The following is a 14,406-nucleotide window of genomic DNA, read 5'->3' as shown; positions in this document are numbered from 1 at the left end:
GTCCTGCTTATTGTTGTGGCAATTTGAGGAAATCAAATATTGTTTTCTCTTAATTAACTATCTAAAAAGTCAACAATACTGTTTCAATTCATGTAAATTTTTATGGTTAGTTTTAAATTCATTAGTTTTAAATTAATTACACACACATTATATATATATATATATATATATATATATATATATATATATATATATATATATATATATATATATATATATATCAAGGGAAAAGTAGGCTACTCGTGCACAATCCAAGCAGGGAGGTGCTGGTCACAGCAAGCAGGATCAAAATAACATAAAAACAGTCTCTACAGGAACAAGTCCATATGAAGTTGACCGCAACACTCCAGAAGAACAGGGTGACCAAAGTTATATCAAGGAGGGGACGAGGAGGGGTAAAACCAGGAAACGCTCCCCCTTTTTCAGTCATCACCAGAAGCCAGAGCAACAGGCGGTAATTAACATTTCAGACTGTCCCCTTACTACTGCCCAAACGTCTGTTCTGAGTAAAGGGCTCTCTTTTGTCCCGACCAATAGAGTGAATGCTTTCAAACTGAAGGTGGACTGTTATAAATTCTTTAGGCTTTTACATCTTAAGCATCATTTCAGAAACGTTGACCAGACGCCTGTTAATCCATTAGACAGATTTAAGAAGTCTTCATCCTTTTGTCCCACCAGCACTCTAAGTCCAACTTTGGTCACTTTTAGTAAATTAGTAGAATGGGACATCCAAAAACTTATTAAATCACATGGTGATGTTAAAGTCCAGCAAAATGTATCTTTGTTGGAGAGAAAAGCCCTAAATGAGCTCAAGCTAAATGACAATATTGTAATTAAACCAGCGGATAAAGGTGGATCTATTGTGGTACTTAACACTAGAGATTATGTTGCTGAAGCTATGCGGCAGCTTGGAAATATTGCCTTTTATAGACCACTCCCCAACAATCCTGTTGAACAATTGATGAAAGACATGGATACAATTCTAAATGATGCGCTGAGTAACAATCTAATCGATAAAAAACAATATGAGTTCCTTAAAGTTGATTTTCCTGTCACACCTGTCTTTTATTTGTTACCCAAGATTCATAAATGTTTGGTTTCTCCTCCTGGACGTCCTATCGTCAGTTGCAATAACTCTCTATCTGAACCCTTAAGCCAATTTGTTGATTTTTTCATCAAGGATATTGCTAAAACTTTACCTTCATACGTTGCTGACACCAGGGATGTAATTAAACGACTGAATATGGATATTCCTGAAAATGCTTTTTTGGTGTCTTTCGATGTGGAAAGCTTGTACACAAATATTCCTCATGATGATGGTCTAGCAGCTGCTATGTCTTTTTTCCTTGACAATAGGGATGATATTCCTGCAAATTTGTTATTAAAATTGACCAATTTTATTTTGAAGTCTAATTACTTTATGTTTGACAATAAGTTCTATATACAGACCCAAGGTACGTCTATGGGCTCAGCCTTTGGGCCTAATTATGCAAACTTATTTATGGGTCATTGGGAGTCTCGGTTTATTCATAACCATTCTTCCTCTCCCCTTTTGAAACATGTCTTATTTTGGGTAAGATACATAGATGACATTTTGTTGGTCTTTCTGGGTTCAGAGAGTGAACTACACGAGTTCAGAGATTATATCAATGGTACACACCCCACACTCAGATTCTCCATGGTATTTGACAAGAAGCAAATTGATTTTTTAGATTTACGGATTTCTGTTGAACATGATGGCTTAAGCACCACCATTTTTAGAAAACTTACCGACAGGAACAGTGTGTTGCACGCACGTAGCCACCATCCCAGACGTTTAGTTGAAAATATCCCATATGGACAGTTTTTACGTCTCAAACGCATCTGTACTGACCCTGTTGACTTTGAATCGAAAGCTAATGAAATGCACGCCCGTTTTAAACAGCGGGGCTATAAAGAGTCTACCATCCGGACAGCCAGAAATAAGGTCAGTACAGTACATAGGGAGACCCTCCTAGACCCTGGTAATAAGGAGCCACAAGAGTATCGAGTCACTTTTGTTTCAGAGTTTAGTACAGCTTCCCAGGGCATTAAAGATATCATTTGTAGACATTGGAAGAACGTGCTTGAATGCGACCCTCTACTGGAGAACATCACCAAATTTCCTCCAAGGTTTTGTTTCAGAAGAGGCAACAACATCAGAGACGCTGTTGTCAGGTCCATGTATTCGACTCCTAGGCCCATTGACTCTAGCTGGCTTAGTAAGGGGTTGTGCGGCAATTTCCGCTGTGGCAGGTGCACACACTGTTCCAACACCACAGACACCAAGGTTTTCTTCCACCCTAAAACCGGACAACAGTATAAAATCAAAGGCTTCATTAATTGTAATACCACGAATGTTATTTATTTACTTAAGTGCCCGGAAAAATTTATATCGGTCATACAAAACGTAGTCTTAAATTACGCATAGCCGAGCACAAAGCGGCCATTAGAAATGGTAACATGGATTACATAATAGCTAAACATTACAAGGAACGTAACCATGGTTCAGCAGCCACTCTTAAGTTTGTTGGTATTGAGAGAGTTTCCCTCCCACCTAGGGGAGGGAACATGAAGAAACTCCTTTTACAGAGAGAGTCCTATTGGATTTTCACTTTGGACTCAATGGAGCCTCATGGGCTCAATGACAATCATGAGTTGTATTCTTTTTTGTAATGAGTGTAATGAGGGTAATATCGTTGTCCTGTTTTTTTGTTTTTGTATTTTTCACATCTATTTTAAATTTATTACTTTTGTACAATGGGTACATACAAACTTGTATGTTTTGATTGCCCCAAACAAACCCCCCCCCCCCCCCCCCCCCTTGTTGTTATGGGGATTACACCATCTCCTGGGGATCTTCAGCAACTGCTGCACTTTACACTGCTGCAGCTGCTGTACTTTTTCCTTTCCTGCATTGACTCTCTTTAGGAGGTTTCCTGCCCTTTTAACACATTCAGTGCCAGCCATGTTTTCAATCCTGTGGGTAAGTTGTGCCAGGGGTGTTTTTGACGATTCTGGCTCATTTTACAACGGCCGAGGATTCTTTTCTGTTAAGAATTCATGAACACCAATCATCTAAAAATAACTAATAGAATGTGTGCTTTCTCTGTCTAAAAGAGTTAGTTTGCAGAGTTAGTAGTTATGTAGATATTAGCCGTTGAGTACAGCATGGTTTCAGCGTCTGGAAATTTATTCAGAGATAAATGGCTTTTTGTGAAACAGTCACTTTAACCATTCATTTTTGGCATCAGTAAGACCGTCAGACATTCTAAACAATAGTTTTGAACAGTAATTTCCTCCATAACAACAGGAAACACCCCTCTCATTCAAACTCCTCCCTCCGTGTGTCTTCTCCTCCTTCCTCCTGGCTGTACAGCGGGCGTGTCAGAAGCGCTTTTGCTGCTGCCTGCCTGTGTGCCTGCCTGCCTGCTTGCCTGCGTGCGGACGCTCCTTGTGCGAGTCAAGATGGGCCGGGGAATGCGTGGGCGATGGGCAGATGTTGATTCTGGCCTTTCTGAGGTGTTTCAAAGTGTGTTTCACCTATGATCTATTTTGCAAATCGCTCTCCGCTCTCTGTGTGCTGCTGCCGGTGCGCGGCCGCTCTCAGGCAAGACAAGTCTTGAATGGATTACTGTAAAATCGCCACGCCATTTCCTTGAACGGCTTGCTCCCGGCAGTTTTTTCTTTGATTTCGGTCGTCTGGGGGAGCACTGTCAACACTTAGTGGGTCGGTAAAATAGATTATACACATTATCTTGCTCCAATAGTGATCTCGAAGATGTAAAAGTTGTTGATTGATGTCCCACCGTCAAAAAAAAAAAATGTTTATGTAAGACGAGTAAACTCGGCTCTGGCACTTAAGCGTTGGATTATGTAAGACGAATTATTTCGGCTATGGCACTTAAGGTGTTAATGTGATTGCGGGCATTTCTGGTTCCAAATGTGTTGAGCCTTACACTTGTTGCCCATTAAGGTATGTTTTTATTGTGTAATCTGTGTTTCCTCATTTAATTGCTTAATTGACCTGTTCATTGAGGGGCGGGCCGTTCAGTCACACGGCCTGCTACAAAGGTGTTTGTAATCACTGCACTTTTACTATGAACCTGATGAAGCAGCAAGCCTGCGAAACGCGTTGTTCTGCTAAAATAAATATGATCTTTTGATATAACTTTGGTCACCCTGTTCTTCTGGAGTGTTGCGGTCAACTTCATATGGACTTGTTCCTGTAGAGACTGTTTTTATGTTATATATATATATATATATATATATATATATATATATAGTTTATAATTATAAACAATTACCGTATTCAACAAAAGTTTTGGCCACCAAAAACTGCATAAAAGCAAAGAAATGCAAAACAATGCAGACATGAAAAAAAAAATCTTTCTCAACAAAAATACAAAACCTATATAAAGACTTTAAAAAAGCCAGAGGAGTGAAAATTGGCAATACAGAAGTGTTTTCTCATCTCTTTTCCCCTCCCTTTCTCTCTTTTTTTCTTCTCCCCCTTCTTCCCCCTCTTCTCCTTTCTTCCCCCCCCTGGGCAGACTGTTGTGCCCCAGCTTTGGCGGAGGAGGTAGAGCGGGTTGTCTACCAATCAGAAGGTCGGTGGTTCGATCCTCGGCTCCTCCAGTCCGCATGTCGAAGTGTCCTTGGGCAAGACACTGAACCCCAAATTGCTCCCGATGGCTGTACCTTGCCAAGCGCTATATAAATGCAGTCCATTTACCATTTTACCATCCATAAATAAATCCAAAACCAACCAGTTAATTATTTAAAATTTACCTTCAAACTTCCTCAATGTAGAACAGTAATTTCTTACACATGAGATTGATTGCTTTTAGCTGTTCAGTCATCAAGATTATTGAAAATATTCCATATTCCAGACTGAAATGTTATAACAGAAGTGGAGTATTGGCCAGGATGACATGAACATTTGGACACTTATTCAGTGTTTAACAGTAATTTCTTACATTACATTTAGCCTGATTTAATCAAGATGATTGAAAAATATTCCAGAATCCAGACTGAAATGTTACAACAGAAGTTGACTATTAGAATGACTTGAACATGAACAATTGGACACTTCCTCAGTGTTGAACGGCAATTTATACACATGAGATTACTTTTAGCCAGATCTTGCATGTTGCGTTCAGGTACACTGTAAAAAAGAAAAAAGAAAAGAAAAAAGAAAAATGCAATTCCAGCACGGGCCGCACAGGGGGCGCTCGCGGGCCATTATTTACTTAGGGAACTCTGCTGTAGGCTACATGTTGACAATGAAGTACAGTCAACTAGTGGTGTCATTCACTGTCAAATCACACATGATGGCATTTACAGGGACATCTACCACTAGTGGAATGGCATTTTGGGCTGAACAAGCCCAGAATTTCACTGGTGGAAGTGAATCCCAATGGGGTTTGCAGGTCTCTTCCTCACCTCTTCGTCAAGTAGTCTACTACTAGTCCTACTTTTATAACAGTGATGTCAACAGTGTCCAGCAATGGATAAACGTCCTATGTTAAACAGTTACATGTATGACATCACTGATGATGACATCACAATTACTCGAGTGACATCCCTGATGACATCACAATTTCTTGAGTGAGATCACTGATGGTAGAATATAGGCAGAAATATTCAAAAGTAGGTGAAAATAACATGTTTAAAATGCACGTGGTGACATCATCGGATAATTCCTCAGGGTTTGGGAGTCAGTCAGTCAATCAGTCAACTTCAGACAGAGGCAGATTTAGGCCAGCAGCCAGCCGCATGGCAAAACAAAACAAAACAAAACAAAACACACATCAAACAACAACATACATTCACCAATTATCTCAACAGACAGCTGCTTGACAGTACAGTGATCATCACAAACCCCTGTTTGCTAATTAACACTTTAATCTATATTCCAAGCCTCTGGCATTTGTGGGTGATTAGCACACTGCAGGTAATATATTTTGGTTCCCCGGGACAGTTAAAGGCAGCTAATTACATTCAGCACAGATGGCTTAACTTTCTACAAAGTATCAATCTTCATTGCAGTGGCAAGTTTCCACAACAGAGCCAGATGCTTCCTCCAGGCGCTATGGGCAGCGATTGGAAAATGTAAACAGCGCATCACTTGTCGCTCACTTCCCTCTGGCTGTTCAAAACGATCCCCGCTCTCCTGATGGTCTCGTCGCTGATGATGATGTCCCCCTCTACCGGCTGGTATGCAGAGCAGCTAGCCTGGGCCGGCTCAACAGTCACTCTCCTGCCCAGAACAATCGGCTCTGCACTGCTCCGCTGCTCCGCCGCTTGTTGCTCAGGCTGCTCCACTGCTCCGCTACTCCGCTGCTCCTCTGCCTGTTGCTCCGGCTGCTCCCCCGGCTGTGTGTCTCTTCCAGCGTTCACACTCTTAGTGCAGTCTCTAGCTAAATGTTCAGGCGACTGGCAAGCCCAACAAAGCCTCACCTGTCTCTCCTCTCTCGCTGTCCTCCAATCCCCGACAGCTTCTTGACATTCTCTGGCTAAATGTCCGATCGCGCCGCATGCCCAGCAGGCTCCCTGCTGTCCATGTCGTTGTCCCGCATACCCGGTCCGTCTCCCGGGTCCGCCTCGGCACCACCTCGCCACATGGCCCGGTTCTCCACAGCTCCAACACAGTCTATTTTGTGGTTCCTCCAGCCGTTCTCCACACTGCGCTCCCTCTGCGCTCATCAAATCCACCCGCTGCATGACTTCTCGCAGCGTCCGCATCACCTCTACTGCCCAGGCAGGAGTTTCTTCCACCAGCCGTCTGACTTCTTTCAACACACGGGCTTCCATGCCCGCCAGCATCGAGCTGATCTCTGTCGTCAGCCCCTCTTTTCTCCCGTTCGCCGACAGGCTTTCTTCTAGGCGCACCATCACACGTGGCGCTCGTAGCAGCTAGCTCACACAGCTAGCTCGCTACCGCTAGGTCGCTCGAGCCTTTGATCTCCAACTTTTCTCCGCTGTTCCTCCTCACTCTCTCCCCTCTCGACCGAATCAGAGGCGCTACCGCTTTACTGTCTGACACCAATGTAACGTATCGGTGATACGCCAAGGAACGGAGAGTTGTAGTTGGTACAGGTTCTTTATTCACAGGCTTCTTTAGCTCCTAGCAGCTAGCTTCACAGAGCCAGCTCTCCACACAACACCCGGTCTCGCTCACTCCATAGCTTGACTGCCCCCCGGCACCCCGGCCGCTGGTCCTATATACCCCGTTTCCCCTAGGAACACACCCACCCACATTAGTTCCTAGCTACAATCCAGACAGTTCTATTGCACATCACATTACAGGTAATACTTGGATTACCTGAAACGCTACAATATTTTGCAAAAGAACTCAGGAGATATGTGTTATCGATTCCTATTTGAGGATCTTAAAACAACGAATTTGATTGAAAGGATACGATGATGTTATTTGTATTACATTTTTCCCCATTTTGTCCTACAAGACCTTACTAGATTCTGATCCACACACCATACCAGTTGGTGGCGGTAATGCACCAATTCGTTGTTTGCCAACCGCCAATGAAATCTTAGAGAAGAAGAAGCAGAAGAAGAAAGAGGTAGCAGTAGCCTATTATTTCCAGGTTATTTCCTCGGGACTTCAGAAGTTTAATTTCCAAACACAAGACTCGTATGTGCGGATGATATTATCGTGGATATATGAAGTGGAACCGGGGCTCCGTTTAACTCTAAGGGGAAGAAGACGCTCCTCTTATGGGACTCTCAGGTGAATGGTTTAGCTGTGAAGCTAACGTTAGCTTAGCTGTGAAGCTATTGGAGCTATGAATGATAACGTTTGTCAGTAAAGCAAATAGTTCAGGAGGAAGCGTTCCTGTCACTGTATGAAAGTGAAAATGTCTAAAGTCCAGAAGCTGCAGAGAGAAGTCTTTCCTCCAGATCTCCAGCAGCTGTTGGTCTGTAAAGCAGAGGTTCCCGGTGAGCAGCATGAATGGAGCCCGAGTTTGCACCAGGAGGACCCAGAGCCCCCACACATTAAAGAGGAACAGGAGGAACTCTGGACCAGTCGGTGGGGAGAGCATCTTCAGGAGGACCCAGAGCCCCCACACATGAAAGAGGAACAGGAGGAACTCTGCATCAGTCAGGAGGAAGAGCAGCTTCTGTTCTGGAGGACCCAGAGCCCCCACACATGAAAGAGGAACAGGGGGAACTCTGGACCAGTCAGGGGGGAGAGCAGCTTCAAGGGCTGGAGGAGGCTGATATCACCAAGTTCCCATTCACTCCTGTCCCTGTGAAGAGTGAAGATGAGGAAGAGAAACCTCAGTCCTCACAGCTTCATCAAAGCCAAACTGAGGAGAACAGAGAGGCAGAACCTCTAGCCAGCAGCTCAACGGAACAGATGAAAACAGAAGCTGGTGGAGACGACTGTGTAGTATCAGAACCAGCAAATAATTTAGATCCAGCTAGTCATTTACAACCAACTAGTGATGACAAGACTGACGACTCTTCTGAACCTGAGACTGACGAAAGTGATGAAGAATGGATGGAAACTAGTGAACCTCAGTCAGGTTTAGACTCACAGAGAAGCAGTGAAGTTTTGGGGAAGAAACGGTTGAGTCGCTCAGTTGGTGGTAAAGGTTTTGTTCAAAAAGGACACTTGAAGTCAGACATGATAGTCCACACAGGTGAGAAACAATTTCATTGCTCATTCTGTTGTCAAGGTTTTGGTCAAAAACAAAACTTGAAGAGACACATGATAATCCACACAGGGGAGAAGGAATTTAATTGCTCAGTCTGTGGTAAAAGCTTTGGTCAAAAAGGAGACTTGAAGAGACACATGATAGTCCACACAGGTGAGAAACAATTTAATTGTTCAATCTGTGGTAAACGTTTTGGTCAAAAAGGACACTTGAAGAAACACATGATGGTCCATGCAAGAGAGTAAACTAGAAAAAGGGCTCGCGACACAGTTTCTTTTTTGCTTCCGTGGACAACATTTAATAATTCAAGACAAACAGTTTCGATCCAATCTGGATCTTTGTCAGTGTCATGCAAGAGAGTAAACATTTAATCGTTATCTGTGGTGGAGGGGGGATTTGAGTGTTTGTATGAGAGTATGTATCCTACTCTATGTGTGTGTATGTATATATTAGGGCTGTGGCGATTCACTTATCTCCCGATTCGATACTATCACGATTCTTGGGTGCCGATTCGATTTATATTGCGATTCTTAAGTATTGCGATTCTACGATTATTGCGATTCAATATTACGATTTATTGCGATTTTTGTTTATTTTTTTCTTTTATTTTTTCAGTTTGTTTGCTTTTTACACTAGATTAGAACATGGGAAAAGTTTAATCATACACTAGAGACTGTATATTATATATCATGAGTAGGGCTGGGCGATATAGTTAAAAACGGGGGTGGACTGGGGTCATAATTCAGGCCGGGCATTAGATACCAAGCAGGCCAGGCCGATATGGGCCAATGCGCGTGAAATTTGGGCTGTTTGAAGCCCAATTTGGGCCGTTTGAAGCCAGATTTGGGCCGTTTGAAGTCCAATTTTACAATGAGATGCACCCACTTTAACCCTGAAGTGTAATTATTACTTCAGACTAACTAATAAAGTAATAAAACCACTAGTAAACCAGTAGGCGGCGCCTGGCCTGCTGTTCAGTGAGTGGCCTGACTGCAAGCACCAAAAAAAACCGTGTGGCGATTATCGATTCTGGAATAAAAGATCGATTCAAAAAATCGTGACATTAAAAATCGCGATACTTAGGTGAATCGATTTTTTCCCCCACCCCTAGTATATATTAGGGCTGTGAATCTTCACTGGCCTCACGATTCGATTCGATTACGATTCAGAGGGCTACGATTCTATTACGATTATCGATGCATCTCGATGCATCTTAAATCGATGCATCACTTTTTTCCGCAATACATGATTTATTTTTTCTCACTTTCTTTTTTCTCACTGTGTGGCTACTTTTAAAATAAAAGTGCATTTGGAATTGCATTGTATTATGATCCATAATTAAAATGAACAACTGCATGTACTTCCATTATATTTTATTTGATTATAATATATATATATATTTTTTTAATAATCGATTTTTGACATTTGTGAATCGATGCAGAATCGTGCACGTCCGCATCGCGATGCATCTTATAATCGATTATTTTTGACACCCCTAATATATATCTATATCCATCTATATATATATATATATATAGTAAAAAGGAAGAAGTTTCACCGCACACAATGTGGAACTTTTAAGTTGATTTATTCTCTAAAAAAGCAACGCGTTTCGCCACTCAAGCTTCATCAGGCTCATATCAGTCAGTCACATATCAGCACAATGTTTTTATAGGCTACACCTGTACTCAGTGGAATGGGCACTAGCTGACAGAGGGCTACCAGGAGCTAATGGTAACAAATTAGCAATGATTACATCTCATTCATAATATCAAAAGGCTCAATCAATATCAATACAAGTATTAGGCCATGAACAACAATATAAATATAAAAAAATCATTAATTATACAAAAGGGCAACAATACATTTTACAAAAGGTAGGGCAACAATAAATGTACTCCATGATCTCTGCTTCTGATCCCTACATAAGGGGAGGGAGGGTGGTGAAATATGGGGCCGCAGAACATTCTCCCCCTCCCTCCTCCTCAGGCCCCGGCTGCTCACCCTACAGTACAGGCGAAACAGCCTCCTGCCTGGGGCGCCAGTTCGGCTAGGGCGCTCTGTAGCCCTCACAAAACAACAACAAACACAAACAAAAATCGCTGGTGCGTGATTTTTCTGCACATTTTTTTCTGCACAATCAGTGTCTGAAATTGGGTACAGGATTGCGGGAATCCCGCGTCTGCGCGAACCGTTGCATACGACTGGACAAGCCGCTTGTCACAGACAGGGGCAGAGCATCAGTGCAGCTGCAGCAGCTGAGTAGCCTATAAGTCGGAGGTGAGTACTCACCTCCGACTTATATACACGTGTCACTTCACCTGCCTTCTGCTCCCTGTCAAAAGTGAACCAGGAAAATACATTTTAGGCTGTAGGCTGCTTTTGTGAAAAAGGGGCACAAAAGAGTCCTCTCTCTCTTCTCTCTGCACAATCAAAGTAGTTGAGTGGTTCTCAATGTGGGGTCCGGTGACCACCAGTGGTCCTTGAGAGGATTCCAGGATTCTCTATCTCTCAACCTAATATATATGGAATTCTGGCCATCAATCATTTGCATCTGAGAGACCAAGGGCCCTATTCTCCCACAGGCCTTCGGCACTAAAACGGGCCTTAACCGCAAAAAAACGTGCCTTGCGCCTGTTTTGGGACGATATCAATATGGCTTTACGCTGCCAAATGCGCTTTAGGCCGAATGGGCGTGGCGCAGTCCCAGAATGGGCCAAAGTGGGCGTGTCGGCCTTAAATCTCGGCGTACTGATATCTTGGCACCTGCCTTAAATTTAGCGATTTGCGCCTTTGAAAACCAGGCCTATTCACTGCGCCAGTGCACTTGTGCCTCTCCCCTGTCACCCTTCTCTGTCTCTCTCTGAAACCAGGCCTATTCAGTGCGCCAGTGCTCTTCTGCCTCTGAGTCACCCTTCTCTCTCTCTCTCTGACTCCCTCGCTCAAACAGACACAACACATAGCAGCACCCAGCTTCCCATAGGAAATAGCAGTTGTAAGTTTACTGCCTGTGAATGTCCACTCCCAGCATGCAATTGGGTCCTCCATTTCGCTACTAAATAGAGCCGAAATAGATATAAAAGGTAGATCTAAAATAATGTGTAATGGTAAGACAACCTGCAATTGTCGAACATTTCAATATTGGACCAAATAAAACATGAAATGAAACACCACCCTATGTGAAACATATATGTCCTCTTGAGCCTATATATACCCTGTGTGGATTTAACGTGATTTAGGTAAGTGACAGCGGAACGCGCTTCGGAAGCTTCTACTGTCATCTGCTATACTGTGATGTGCGCTCCAATAACTTCGCCCTACTCCACATTTAGTTTTACAATAAAAACACATTTATGCAATGACTTTACATAATGTAGGGTATATTTATGTGCATCATTCTACCTGCAGCAGGGGAGAGAAAACGATATCTTTCTGGACAAACTTTCACCAATCTAATAGGCTATATTTTTCTAGCTGATGCGTTTAGTACATTATTTTCACTTTGATCTTGCTATAGTGTAGCGTATTTACATGCTTGCAGTATTGAAACTGCAGTTAGATTGGTTTGAGAAGCATAATAATATGGAATAATAGCCTATAATGCAGACAGACAGGCTGGATGAAGGGAGGGGGGGGGGGGGGGCAGAGCGTTTGGCTTTCGTCTGGTTTTGCGGGATCACTGGAATTGGAGCTAAAAAGGCAAGCGTGCGATTCGTTTATTGCACTTATCCAATGAGCATGACGGTGCATAATTTTACGCCTAAAAGGCGTGGTTGTAATGCTTTGGGCTGCATCTAGCGCCAGCACGATGATATCAAGTGCGCCTTTCCACGCCCACTGCTTTGATCTGCGCCTGCCGCTCGGCCTAGAAACTGCGCCGATGCAACGATAGGGGCCCAAATCTCATCATATGGGGGTCCATTGCCCCAAAGTGAACTAAATTAGGGCTCCTTAGTCTGAAAAAGGTTGGGAATGATTTACAGCAACACAATGCCATTTCCTTCCTTTTATGATTATAGTGGTGTTTATTGATAGTATTGTGTTACATAGGTGTTGGTAGAAAAATAACAGGCGATTGTAATCAATTAACAGGTGATTAACAGGTCAAGTGACACAAACAGCCAATGAGCTGTGTGTATTGTAGCGCCATATTGGTAGGAAAATGCTTGTGACATCATCGGAATAGGCTTGGAGTTGTGAGGAGCCGGGAAAGGACAGGGGGAGTAGGGGAGTTACTATCTTGAAATCCCATAGTCTTTGGTTCATCGTGACGTCAAGATGTATCAAATCTCCGATTCATTTGAGGGCAAAAAAAAGCAGTGTTCAACCCATAGAGGGCACTTATGAAAATGATACAAATGGTACAATGGTAACAGTTTGGTCTCAAATGTGGAAATTTTGACCAGAATTCTTCACACACCACCCCCAAAGTCATATATATTGGTTAAAAGCTGAAAAAAAAAAGTGTTTTGGGGTTTAGTCCTGCTTTAACATGTGTTTGGGTGTTGTATGGTATATTAAAATGTCCAAACCAGCCCACGGGATGACTTTGCAAGGTGTGAAAATGGCACTAATGAAATGTAATTAATCTATTTTCATTGTTCTTTGATATAGATATCAGTTGCCGACCGTTGGTTGTAATGCACAGTTACAGACAGTAGACTTGATCTGTTTGATAGGCCTATGGTAGCTGGGACACCCCTATGTGAAAATGTGTTTTTCACTGTTTTCCTCATGATAATGAACAGAGTAGTCCTTGCCAATTGTTGTATTTAGTGTGTATTGTGTATGTCTTGTTTACTTTTAGTATTTACTTTTATACGCTAGTTCTTTTAATGTGTCACTCTTCTACTTGTTTAAGCTCCGTCCTTAATGAGTGAATTTCCCACTTGTGGGATTAATAAACGCTATCCTATGTATCCTATCCTTGTTTTATGGAATGTGCAAAAACTGATATATTATTGTTGAAATTGCACTTTAAAAAAAAAAGAAAACTAACCAACGCTAAATAAACTGGCTCTGCTACACGATTCAACAGGACACAAATTGTAGACATAATGGTTTGATTTAGATAACCACAATGAAGGTAAGTCCTATTTCCAAATGTTTTGGTCTTGACTTGAACGCTAAGCAACAAAGATCTATGTGAAAAGCTGGCCACAGCCTACTTGTTGTATAATATACAAGTACAAGTGTACTTGTTCCTCATTGTTCATGTTCCTCATTAGCAGAGACTGGCTCTAGTCTAGCTGTTTCCCAAAAGCTAAAGCGTGGTGTTGCGGTTAGCATGTGCGCTTTGGAAGTGGGAGAGTGTTAGAAGACAAGTTGTAATTCATTTTCTGAAAAACTATTAGATGTTCGAATAAGAAAATACTTGGATTGTCCTGTGAATAGGTAAACATTATGCATAGCCTACTGGTAGGAATAAACGTTCCCAAAACCATTTTAGGTTTAGCCCTCATGGAGACCACCATTTCATTCCTACTCAGAATTTAAACCCTGCTACCGGTATGCTAATGTTGACTAGATAGTGCCACTGACACATACAATTCATTTACAGAAACAGAGGACGAGGAAGGCATATTCAATTCAATTCAAACTTTATTTCAGACCCAGGGAGATCCATAATATAATAAAAAGAAAAACAATAAAAAAGGCAGTACAATAAATAGTAAGTGTTGATAACAGCACATAGGTTACCAAGATA

Source organism: Poromitra crassiceps (assembly GCF_964638095.1).
Source record: "Poromitra crassiceps genome assembly, chromosome: 8".
NCBI classification, from domain to species: domain Eukaryota; kingdom Metazoa; phylum Chordata; class Actinopteri; order Beryciformes; family Melamphaidae; genus Poromitra; species Poromitra crassiceps.
The sequence above is the reverse complement of the archived record's forward strand: the minus strand, read 5'-3'. Positions refer to the sequence as shown.